The 12,775-nt window shown below is 38.2% G+C and overlaps 1 pseudogene; it reads left to right on the top strand.

Annotated features, from left to right (window-relative positions):
- The first annotated feature begins 501 nt into the window (after positions 1-501).
- The window catches only part of LOC149250935 (non-structural maintenance of chromosomes element 4 homolog A pseudogene), a 162,244-nt pseudogene continuing 149,970 nt past the window's right edge, over positions 502-12,775 (top strand).

Here is a 12,775-nt window from a genome sequence, read left to right as displayed (position 1 = left end):
ATATTTTCCCTTGAAAGTTTTAGACAAATAATCAATTCTGATGAGTTCCACCTTATATCTGCTAGGAAGAAAACACAGTTCAAGGTAAAAAACCAATTGGGCCCATTCATTTACAACAATAGAGAGGCTGGACTAGAGGCCAACAGGTTACTTCAACAAATGAAATTCAGAAATAGTTTCATCTGGCACTATGACCCTCATGGGGTCATAAACAAGCTCAGACTCAAGGTCAAGTTGGGACCTTACATCCACCACCTACAACCTGACATTGAACAATTTGCTAACCAAACTAAGTGGGTGGAGAACACATTGATTGATATGGACAGCACAGTTGTGGATGTTGAGAACACACTGATTGATCTAGAAAAGAAATTTGACCAGAGCTCTTTCCTGCAGGTTCCGGAATTACGAGAGCCAATGAACATTCCTCCTGTCATACAGACCCCAGCCAATGAGGAGAAGAATCCTAAGAGGAATAGGGAGGAGGCATCCAGCTCTACCATGGAGACTTTAGATGAACTGTTTAAGCTAAATAAAAGGCCCAAGTTGAATCCTGTGTCTGAACAGGAGGAGAACATTGCATTAGAGGAAATAATTGACACTGAGGCAATGGGGCAGAGAAGTAAAGAAACAATTGAAATGGCTGCATCAGGTGAAACAGAGCAGCCATCAACCTCCAATACACAGATGATAGAGAGACAACAGAGTATGGAGGTTTCTTCCTTTGCTAGGCAAGCTAACAAGGAAAAGGATATCAAAAACATATTCAGAGAGATAAATATGAGGAATGAAAATGTGAAAGTAGAGACATATGCCAAATACCTCAAGCTTACACCACCAAACCAGAACAGATTGATGTCAACCTTTGACATCAAAGAAGTGAAAATTTAGGTGTCATTTTTGCAGCCCACTGTATAGCAACCAAAGACCTCAACAGGTTACAAGAAGACTAATTTTGAGGTGTTGGATAGGGATGTGCATCTAATTGATCAGATAGAGTTTCACAAGCAAGCTGGAGAAATGATTTACTCCACCCTCATAGAAAAGGCCATGGATGCTTTTAAGCTAAAATATTCATTGGATAATGTGATAGCCCAATTCAAGCTATAGAAGGCCTCCTCATAGGCCAAAGACACCAGGATAAAATCCTTGGAGGACTTGATCATTGAATTGGGCCATGACCCAACTGATGTTAAGGCCATAGAGAAATTAATCAAGAAGAAGAATGAGGATATATCAACCCTCAAGAAACAGCTTAAGCTACCTCCTTCATAGCACCCACAGACAAAGGAGGTCCTGGAAAGTCAGAGCAATCATGAAGAGATGATGGACCTAGTGTTGCAACTGAATGATCAGTTGAAGGAGATGGAGAAAGAATTAGATAGCTTGGTGCAACTCAAACAGGCTAGTCTTGATAATGCTCCTGCAACTATCATTCCAACAGTTACTACTGTTGTACCTTCTACATTGGTAGCATCCTTAGCTCCCACTGCTCCAATGACCACTACACTACCGACATGTACACCAACTATATCAGCAACAGGATCAACAACAATAGGCTCCACAGATGATGAATCAAACAAACTGTTCAAAGCAATGGAAGAAATCTCCATTCACACAACTGAGATGAACAGAATTAAGGAGAAAGTCACCAACTTGGAGACAGATTACAAATTGGCCCAAACTATGCATGGAGAAGAACATCAGAAGACCACAAGAATGACTGAAATAATCAAAAGCGTAGAAAGGGAACTAACACTAGTTGAACCTCTAGGTCAGGCTAAGGAAAAACTATGGGCTAATACATTGACTCTGTCAATGATATTTGGTCGTCCATTCAAGTTATTTTTGAACAGATTGATTTGATAAAGCAGGGTACAAAAGCCATTTAGAAAGTTAAAGAAGAACTTGGAGATATGCCAGAGGAGGCAACAAGGATCATTCATTTCCTCAACTACAAGAATAAGTATGAGTTGCAAGAACTTGAGATACCTGACAAGACAGGTACAATTTTGGAAGTCAAAAAAGTCCTCACTAAGAGGAAATTGATGTTGAACTTGGAGGATAAGTGTCAAACCATGCAACTGGCCATTGACAGGTTCATGGTTAAGTTCGACCTTTCCAGGCAAAAGGGATTACCTAATCCCTTAGTTATAAATGATAAGCTAATGACACAAGAAGATTACAATAAGAATATCAGGGAAGTGGCCAGAGATCAAGTAAACACTTCATCCATGAAGGGCATACCAACAGGAAAAGTATTGTACCAAACATTTGAAAACTTGTTTTACCTCCAGCATGAGGTAAAACACCTTTTTATTAATAATCCAACTTTTTCCAAGTATACAGAGGCAGATGAGATATACCGAAAAATGCTCAATATCCAATTACCAGATGAGATACATGGGAAAAACTCAATGATTTACTGTAGTAAATACACAGTAAAAATATAAATGTATAGTAAAAAGTAAAACAACAAAGTAAAAGGATATTGACAGGTCAACAAGGTCAAAGAGTATCAGATGAAAGGTCATAAGTAAATATGACATCCAGCATGAAGACCAAACAGCCAAGCAACTTAAAGGGAAAAATATCAAAGACTAAAAGACAACAAAACCTAAATAAAAGGGACAACAAATCGCAGTTCAATAGTTGTCTCTATCTTCTTGCATGAAGATATTTCCTTTTCCTAGATTAGTTTTCAATGCAGTTTGAGATATTTTGGAAATTATTTTTATATAAATACTTCAAAATTCGAAGTATTGAGGGTGGATTATTTTACATTTGTAGAGTTATTTTGATCTTAAAACATTAGGGTGATTGTACCACTTTCAAGTCAATAGACTGGAGCAAGTAATAAAAGCATTTCACTACAAGATTCATGAGATGAGCTATTTTCAGTGAAGTATCTTCTTTATTTGATTTTGTTACCTTCTTATGTGTTTCATAATCATAAATGTGCTCTTGATTTTAATGAATTAACTGGAGATATCACTCAGAATTTGTTTAAGTACACTCTATTTTGCATAGTTAGTCATTTACACATTTTCCTCTGATACCCGGATTTGAGAACCCTTAATTGCTCTCCCATCCTAGTTGAATTCTTTCATTCCTTCCAAAGTCTAGCCTAGGGAACCCTTAATTGCTCCCTGGATCCGATTTGAAACCATTTCACCATTTAGCCTTTGAGATTTGCAGTAACTCATATATCTTGCCCCGTAGACACCATTTTTAGAACTGAACCCAGTCTTGTATGTCTGACATTTGACCCCATATCCCAATGGTAAAAGAAAACCTCTATTCATCTAAGTAAATTGATCCCAACACCCAAATTCAAACCAAAACCCAAGTGCAAACAACAGCTAGCCTAAAATAATCTTAAATAAAACAAAGTTAAATTATAAAGAGAGAGCCTTCTCTGAGCATCACGAAGGCTAGGTCCTAATCTCCAAAAGTGGTTTGTGGTTACCTTTGAATTTTCTTCCTTCTTTAACTTTGAAAGAAATATCAGAGTGATAACACCTTGAAAGGCAAATTCTTAATCAATATCAACTGAAAATTAACATCAATAACCTAATGGAGCATTGTCACCTAACGCAAAACATTTAAAGGTTCTAGGCTAGAGACGCGTTCCGACATCGTAAAACATAGCAGTTGTCGCTAAATTGTATGTGATACATTCCGAGTGCGATACCTAATTCCACGTATGTGAGTATATCGTAGCTTGTCCATGTACTTTCAGGTATATAGGGCGGTGTTACAGTATGTAAAGTATATGGGAATGCTCTCATTGTGCAATTTCACATTAAATAGTGCTAATACGGATTGGGCCTCCATGTAATTTCGGGTATATATGGGAACACAACATTCAGGGAGATTGCTTGCCCATACTTTTTGGTTCACTAGGAGGTATTCTGAATTCACAGTTGCTTGGTAAACCTTTTTTCCTAGCTTACCCCCTTTTGTTTATTTCCTTTTTGTAATAAAATCAATCAGCAGTCGTGGAGGAAAATCAACCCTTACCCGATCGTTTGTGGAGAGCAACGAGTAAACCACCTTTAATGCCCAAAGCTACACTTGTATGGTCAAAGCAATCTCATTTAACTGGATCCAGTATTTCACAAGCCTCTAGTTACTCATATGAATTAATAGAAACACCTATACCGGTAAGTACTATGACTCTAGTTACTCCTATGGTTACTAGTACATCTATTACTAAAGTGGAATCTCCACAATTACATGAGGAAACTAGAACTAAATCTAGTGAAATGGTAACCCAAGTTGTTCAACAACAAGTTGATTCTCAATCCAAAGTTGTTCAATAAGAAATTACTTCTGAACCTGAATCTGTTCAACCAGAAGTGGCTCCTGAACCCATCACTGTTCAATCAGAAGTTACTTCTGAACCAGAAGTTGTTCACGAAGCCCACCCTGAAATTTCTCTTTTACTAGAACATTTGGATCTTGAGGTTGAACAATTAGAAGTTGTTACCTTACTAGAATAAGATAGATTGGTACATCCTCAAACATCTATAACCATCGAGACTTCCTCTTTACCTCAGCAGCAAATACCAAAAATCTATTACGGACTAGACGATCAAATCCTTCAACCTAGTTTGATTTCAATAGAAGAGGAACCTGAGGTAGAATAACCTAGAACTCCATTCCACTTTGGAACTAGACTTTATCTGTATCCTCATACTCCTCATTTCACTGCTCCTTTTGATCCCAATTACTTTCAGACACTGTTGATTCGTTAGGAAACTTATTTGGACATTTGACTATGGCAGAGTCAACATCCCATACCATACCATCTGTTACAGCTACGTAAGAATATTCTGTTGCAATCTCTTCGATGTTTACTATGACACATGAGTCACACTTGTATGGTGTTCCGTCCATCTCATCTAGTTACCAATATTTATTGGGAACCCACTCAGGTGTTGCTTCTAGCCCTTGGTCTTCGTTAATGTCCTCTATCAGAATTTTATTTGGTTCCTCATTTACGGGTAACGAACAACTGGACCCATCAAGTTCATATCAAGCTGGTTCATTTGGTTACCATCCTATGTATCTGCTTTACACTAGACTACCCCCATACAGAGAACAATATGCACATTCTCCTTATCCTCCTTTTTCTGGGGGGCAACCATATGTCGATATGCCGTCATCTTTAGGTAAGCCTAGAATGACTGTCTGTCAATGGCAGCCAACCATGCCCGTTAAACCTAGGCTTGTGTATCCATCACAACCTAGCAATATGTCTCATCCATACCAACAACACCTGTTGTTACAGCTGTACTGCAATTACAAGCTCAAATTATTGTATCTCAACCTGCGCAAGCTGGCCCTTCAACCTCAGACCCCCAAGTTTCAGGCATATAGTTCTAGCCTTCTTAGGCAGTTTTACAACAACCACTTGTGTCTGAATTCCAACAACTTTAGGCTAGTTTACCTATAACTGGAATGACTCAGACTTACACTGGCCAAGTGTATTCACAACTTGGTCAACCTTACATTGGTGGGCAAAAAAATCGTTAAATCAACAATTGTTGATTCAACAGCCTTGGCAACCCCAATATCAACAGCAACAATTCTAGCAATTCCAACCTCAACGTGGACTTGGTCAACAATATTATGCTAGGTTTGGTTAGCAACAAGGTTATCCAGGTCCTGGCCAGCAAGCCTATGCTGGGATTGGACAACAGAAAATGTATCCTGGTGCACAACAACAACCCTATGCTGAATTTGCTCATCAAACTTACCCTTATCAAGGTTACCAGCAGGTGCACAACAACAACCTTATGCCAAATTTTATCAGAAAACTTACCCTTATCAAGGTTACTAGTAGCAGATGCCTTATGCTAGTATGCAAAGACATATTACCCAAGAAATCCCATCTTACCCTGCATATGCTCAACCTGACCTCAATAGACAGTTTCCTTTCATTGCAACACTTGAATTACCAGATCTAAACCATCTCACCAATGATCCAATTCATTATGCACCTTGGTGGCTGATGATTCCTCATAAGATACATTCTGATATTTCGAAATTCAATGGAAAACCTGGAGAAGACCCGTCCAACCATGTCATGACTTTTCATTTATGGTGTTCATCAAACTCCTTGAATGATGATTCTGTTAGACTACGTCTTTTCTAGAGAGCGCTTACTGTTCTCACTGCGAAGTGTTACATTGAGTTACCACGAGCTTATTTTAATAACTTCATTGCCTTAGCTACCAAATTTCTAACCCACTTCCAGTCACCCATACGATATGAGACTGGAATGGAACTATTAACCAACTTTAAATAGACTACTGCTACTCATATCTTTGATCATATTCATGAGTGGCGTTGTCGTGGTCGAATGGTTAAAACATATGTTCCTGATCAACTTCTGGCTGAGTGGTTTATAAAATCCTTGCTGACATCTATCACTAAGGATGTGGTGAAAGGTGGAGTTGTCACTAACGAGAAAGTAATTTCTCGTGCCCAATATTTGGACTTGATTTATACATAGTTTGGCACGCTCTATGGAAAGATCACAAATGCACCTCGACCAACTCACTGTTCCTCCTCCACCATCGAGTAAGGACTCTCATGCTGGTGACGGTGTGATTGGCTGTTCGAGCACACAAATGGAAGGTAGACCATTTGGTCAAACACTCTCCATTTCCAATCAAACTACAAATGTACTTGATAACACTTTTACTTCCAAAATCAATGCCGTGTCATCTGACAAGGGAAAGAATGAAAAGAAACCGGGAAGTAAGAAGAGGGGAAAACAAGAAGAAACAAAATAAATCCCCTCAAGAGAAATCATACGATTCCTATCCTTTGGCTTGAAAACCTCATTACCTGTGTTTGATTTGTAACGATGAGGATTTTGCGCAAGAGTTTCCTCACAACTCCAAAGTCTAAAAGCTTCTAAAGACTTCTATTACATCTGCAGTATTCACTGATCCTTTTCGAAAGCTGGAAAAAAATATGGTTGCTACAGACCATGCTTCTACTTCCCAAGTGCTTATGCTATCTGCCTCTAAGCCTAAAATTGAAGTTTTGGTATCAACACGAAGTAAAGATTATGGAAATCAATCGTTGTCCTTGAATAACCAGGTTGATCAACCTAACTCTTCGACTTCAACTTCGATGGATCCTATTCCACCACATATTGTGCCAAAGTTAACAATAAAACCACCTAAGGGAGTTGTACATAAATCGACATTTAACCCTTGAGCTCGAGCTTCACAAAACTATAACATAGTAGAATATTTGGCTTAGTCACCTTCTGCTATGTCAACACTCGAGGTGCTTTAGAATTGTCCCTCACAAAAGCAGGATTTGTTGTTAGCTATTGGTGGAATCGATCCAACTGATTCCAATCTTGTGGTTTTCAACCATGTGGGTTATATTCCACAGTTACCAACGCAATTACAATTCCGGATTTAGGTAAATGCCTTCAATAAACTTTTTCATTGAACCATTATTGACGAGGGGACATATACTTATATTATGTCTATGAATTGTTGGAAAACACTTGGCTCACTGCCTTTGTCAAATTCACCAACAATGTTAAAAGCTTTTGACGAACGCACATATACGCCTTGTGGAATATTGAGTAATCTGCAAATTGAACTAGGAGGCAAAACAATAACTGTTGAAGTTGAGGTTGTTGATGGACCCCTTGACTACAAAATTTTACTAAGAAGACCATGGGTTTATGCTATGTTTGTTGTGGTTTCAATATACTTTCATACGATTGCATCTCCTCATAAAGGTGGAATCACAATTATCGACCAACTCGCCTTCTTCGCCTCTAGTTCACGGGCTGCTAGAAGCATTCCATTCGTACACGGAGCCCCGCTATCTCTTCAAAACATTAGTGTAGGTATCTTTAAAGATCCTTCCCTAATGGGTACTTTTTCACTACCACCACCATCAAATTTGGCGGAAGTGGAAAAAGTTGAGACTTGCAACATGATATCTTCCACTTCATCTAACTTAAGGAAGATTACTAATAGTTTTGAAGTTGATAGTAATAATGAAATCATGCCGCTAAGCCCTATTGAGCTAGCATAGTAATCAATATTTTTGGCTTGTGTGGCGAATCCAAATCCATTTTCATCAATTGTATGGGTAAATCGTTCATTAGAATATGGTACTTCCTCCGATCCTTTTTCACGTATATTTTCTACTGATGAAGGAATAATCCAATCAATGATGATGGAAGGAGAACCATGGGAAGATTATCATCATCGTTCCCATCTTCCAGATCACAGATAATATTATTAAAATTAACTTAATCACCCTTCAGTTGTCGATTTTCTTTCAAATTCTGTTTTCATAGATACAGTAGATTCCAAGAGAAACCTGTCAAATTTCGAAGAAACTATTTCTATCAATGTTTCGAACAAACCTAACATTGTAGAAAACATTCATGTTGGAAAATCTTGTGCTCCATTAGAACTTGATATTTACCGTGCTCTCTTTCATGAATTTCGAGATATATTTGCATGGTCATACGAGGAGATGCTAGGAATTGACTCTAGTATAGTTGAACATGAAATCAAAATGTATCTTGATGTCAAACCAGTGCGACAACGCCTTCATCCTATTCATCCAAAGAAGGTTGCTTCTATTAAAATAGAAGTTGAAAAATTTTGCATGCTAGTTTCATTTATCCTGTTCCTCTTACTGATTGGGTTTCCAATATTGTTCCCGTCATGAAGAAACAAGGGAAAATACGAGTGTGCATTGATTATAGGGATGTTAATCAGGCTTGTCCAAAAGACAATTATCCTACTCCCTTTATCGACCAGATTATTGATGAATGTGCTGGATGTGAAATATTATCATTTATGGATGGTTTTTCCGGCTATAATCAAATCAATATCCGCCCAGAGGACCAATCTAAAAGTAATTTTATTTTTCCATGGGGCACATTTTCTTATAGGAAATTCCAGTTTGGTTTGAAGAATGCAGGGGCAACATTTCAGAGGGCGATGACTTATGCCTTCCATGACATCAAGCATATTGTTCAACCATACCTTAATGATTTACCTGCTCATTCACGAAAGTGAATTGATCACCTGCAACATTTGAGAGCTATATTTTTACGGTGCCAACACTAAATATGACTCAGTCCACACAAATGTGTGTTTTTTGTTGGTTCTGGTCGTTTTCTTGGATTCGTAGTGTCTAAGGAGGGAATATGACTTGATCCACTTAAGGTTCAGGCAATCCTTGACTTGCCTCCACCTTCCAATCTATTGCAGTTATAGAGACTCCAGGGGAAGGCTAACTTTCTTAGGAGGTTCATTCCCAATTATGCTGAAATGGCTAAAGGATTTACTTGTTTATTAAAAAAGGGGATACGCTTCCATTGGGACTAGGTTGCGCAAGCTTCCTTTGATGCTCTTAAATATACCTTGATTAGAGCCTCATTAATGTATTCCCCGAATTATCAAAACGACTACTTCCTGTATCTTGCCGCTACAGATACAACCATTGGAATAGTTTTAGTTCAAGAAGAAGATGGGATTGAACATCCAATATATTATTTGAGCTGCAATCTCAATGATACAAAAGTTAATTACTCTTACGTCGAAAAGTTAGCTCTAGCTGTTGTTCGAGTTGTACAGAGATTTCGCCACTACATTCTGCTCCGAAAGACCACTGTCATTTCGAATTGTGACGCTATGACATATATTTGTCACATAAATTGCTGGGGGGGAATACTCAAAATGGATCGTCATTTTGCAGGAGTTTGATTTGGAATTCATCAAATCCAAATCAAATAAATCTCTAGTCTTCACCGAGCTTCTTTGCGACCTTCCCTCAAATACCATTGATTCAACATTAGAACCATCAATTCTGGATGAGTCTCTGTTCCTGATTTCGTTATCTGATGCGTGGTGTGGAGATATATTGATTTATCTCCAGACCCAAACTTTTTAGCCAGGTACCTCTCTCTCACAACAGTGATGTATTTGATACCAAGCAAAATATTATCTAATCGTTGGCGACACCCTTTATCGTCATGGTATTGATACGATTTTACAAAGGTGCCTCACTCATGAGGAAGTTGAGAAAGTTTTGAATGATTTCCATTCAGGTTCTTGTGGTGGACACTTATCTAGTTATGCTACTGCATAGATAATTCTTCGTGTTGGTTACTTTTGGCCTTCCATATTCAAAGATTGCATAATTATTGTCAGAAGTTGTCACGCATTCCAGATCTATGACCATAAAACTAGATTACCACGTGCACCATTGTATCCTGTCGTCGTTTTTGGACCATTTTCCAAATGGGACATTGAACTCATGACATGTAACCCCACCTCGGTCGAGGGGCATGGATACATTATAGTCTTCATTGACTATTTCACAAAATGGGCCAAGGAAATGCCAATATTAAACAAAAACGGCAAGACGACTGCTCTTTTCTTTTTCAACCACGTGGTTGCTCGGTTTAATGTACCACAGGATATAGCTACAGATCATGGGTCGCATCTTCGCAATCACATGATGGCTAAGTTAACTACCAAGTTATGACTTTCACATGATAGTTCTACTCCTTATTATCCGCAAGCGAATGGACAAGTTGAGGCCATCAACAATGTCATGAAGCGAATGCTTCAAAGAATGATAGGGGTTCATAAACAAAATTGGAATTTAATCATGTACTCTACCTTGTGGGCATATCGAACCTCGGTGAGAAAATGTGACTAGATTCACACCCTTCCAATTGGTGTATGGTATGGAGGCAATGTTGCCGATACAATGCAAAATTTCATCTCTCAAACTTGTGATTGACCTGTTATCCAACACTTTTGAAGAAGAAGCGTGTTTCTTGGAACTCATCCATCTGGATGAAACTTGTCGTGAAGCCGCATTGGCTAACGAAGTGCATAAGAAACGAATCAAGGTACAATATGACAGAAATGTCAAGCCTTGTGTTTTCTCAGAAGGAGACCTCATCCTGCTTTATGATCAGGAAGCTAATAAACTAGGAGTAGGAAAATTTGAATTGCTTTGGATGGGTCCTTATATTCTCAAGCATGTTTTGGAAAAAGGTGCCTACAAGCTGGTGGATTATGATGGAATTCCATTATCGCAACCTCGAAATGGGTTGTACCTCAAATGTTACTATGCTTAATTGAGTGTAGTAAAAATAACTGTATATATGCTTTAATTGCATGTGAGTGTGTCAGTGTGTCTTTTAGAGTTTTTATATGGGTAAGTAATCTTCTTTGCATTTGTTGCGGATGTCAGAACCTTTGGAACCATTTGTTGGTTATGCCAATGGTGCTAGTCATAGTACGTAGAACCTATCTTCTACAACATGGGCCATTTTTTATCCAAGTGGCAAGTTAGTAAGTTTTCAAGGGATTTGTATCAGTCGATTGATGAATAATATCACTAAGTATAGCGTATTGATCAAACTTCTCTCTGATGCCATTTCACTTGGCATTCACCAAATCATCATGAGGCTGGACTCACAACTCGTCATACTGCAACTAACAAACATTTATATCATCTAAAACCAAAAAATTCTTCATATGTTCCTTAGAGTTCATATTTTGGAAATACATTTTGAGTACATTCAATATCAACATATTTTCAGAAAATTTAACACATTAACTGACTCATTAGCAAACTATGTGTTAAATAGACATTTATAACACATGTAAAAGTAAATTTTCAATTCACATCATTAGTTGAATAGGATTGCACATAACCATATATATAAAAACTCTGAAAGTAAAAATAGATAGATGTTTTAAAAGTTTTTACAAAATTTGTGTCCAAGACATGTTTGGTCATCTAACCTAAAAACTCAAAATGCATGCAAAAAACATCCTAAGTAGACCTAGTGATGCTCATGATAACAGGTCACAGCCTGAGCTATCATGCGCAAGAGCCGCATCCAACGGCCTGGAACACCAATAGTATGGTGTTGTAGCCTCATAGGTAACTCCTCGATCTAGACATCTGAAATACCAAGGGTTAATCCCTCCACATGATCCTGCAACTCTGCCAGTGTCTCGGCCAAATCCAAATCTTGGAGAACTTCTCTCCCAATGTTTCTTCATGCTAGCCCACCTACCTCCTGTTGGTGCCTCATAGGTCGAACAGTACCCACATATGCATGCATCACAACGATTTTAGTTTGTTCTTGGAACATCAAAACACAAAAACATGTAGAAACTTAAAAATCAAAATACATTTTGGTAAAAAACAATTTACTTAGATCACCCCATTTAGCCCCATTGGTAGATTCAACTCTAGATCTCCAAAAAAATCCATCCCTGAATATGGATGTTCCTTGATGAAAATTTGTTGTCGATCAAGCAAACTGATGAATGCAGTGGTAAATGTAATCGATGACTGACCAGCATGTCTAGCCATCAATTCGACCCATCGCTGCATCCATGGATGTCTAGGACTAGCTACACCCAATGTTACATGTTGGGGTTTCATTAATGGAATTATTTCTAAGGTAAAATCAATTAAGAGTGATCCATAGCTAAAGTTCTTGGTCTTACCGCTCTTTACCTTTGTCAGTTGTTCTTTCAGTGAAGATAGTACTGCCTCACACTAGTTGAATAAAGTTGGCTCAAGACACTCAAGTCCATACTGAACATATGATCTGTTCGCCAGATGAAGTGTCATACTACCTGCCAAATTTATGATGGTGAAAAGGATTTTTCTCAAAGACAAATCATGGATATCTTTGATGATTATCTTTACATCCTTGCTAGGCTATGTA

The sequence above is a fragment of the Pinus tabuliformis genome, chromosome 7, assembly GCF_031772625.1.
Source record: "Pinus tabuliformis cultivar Carrire ecotype Pingquan chromosome 7, CPIR1, whole genome shotgun sequence".
NCBI lineage: Eukaryota > Viridiplantae > Streptophyta > Pinopsida > Pinales > Pinaceae > Pinus > Pinus tabuliformis.
Note: the sequence above shows the minus strand (reverse complement) of the source record. Positions and strands in the feature narration are given on the sequence as shown.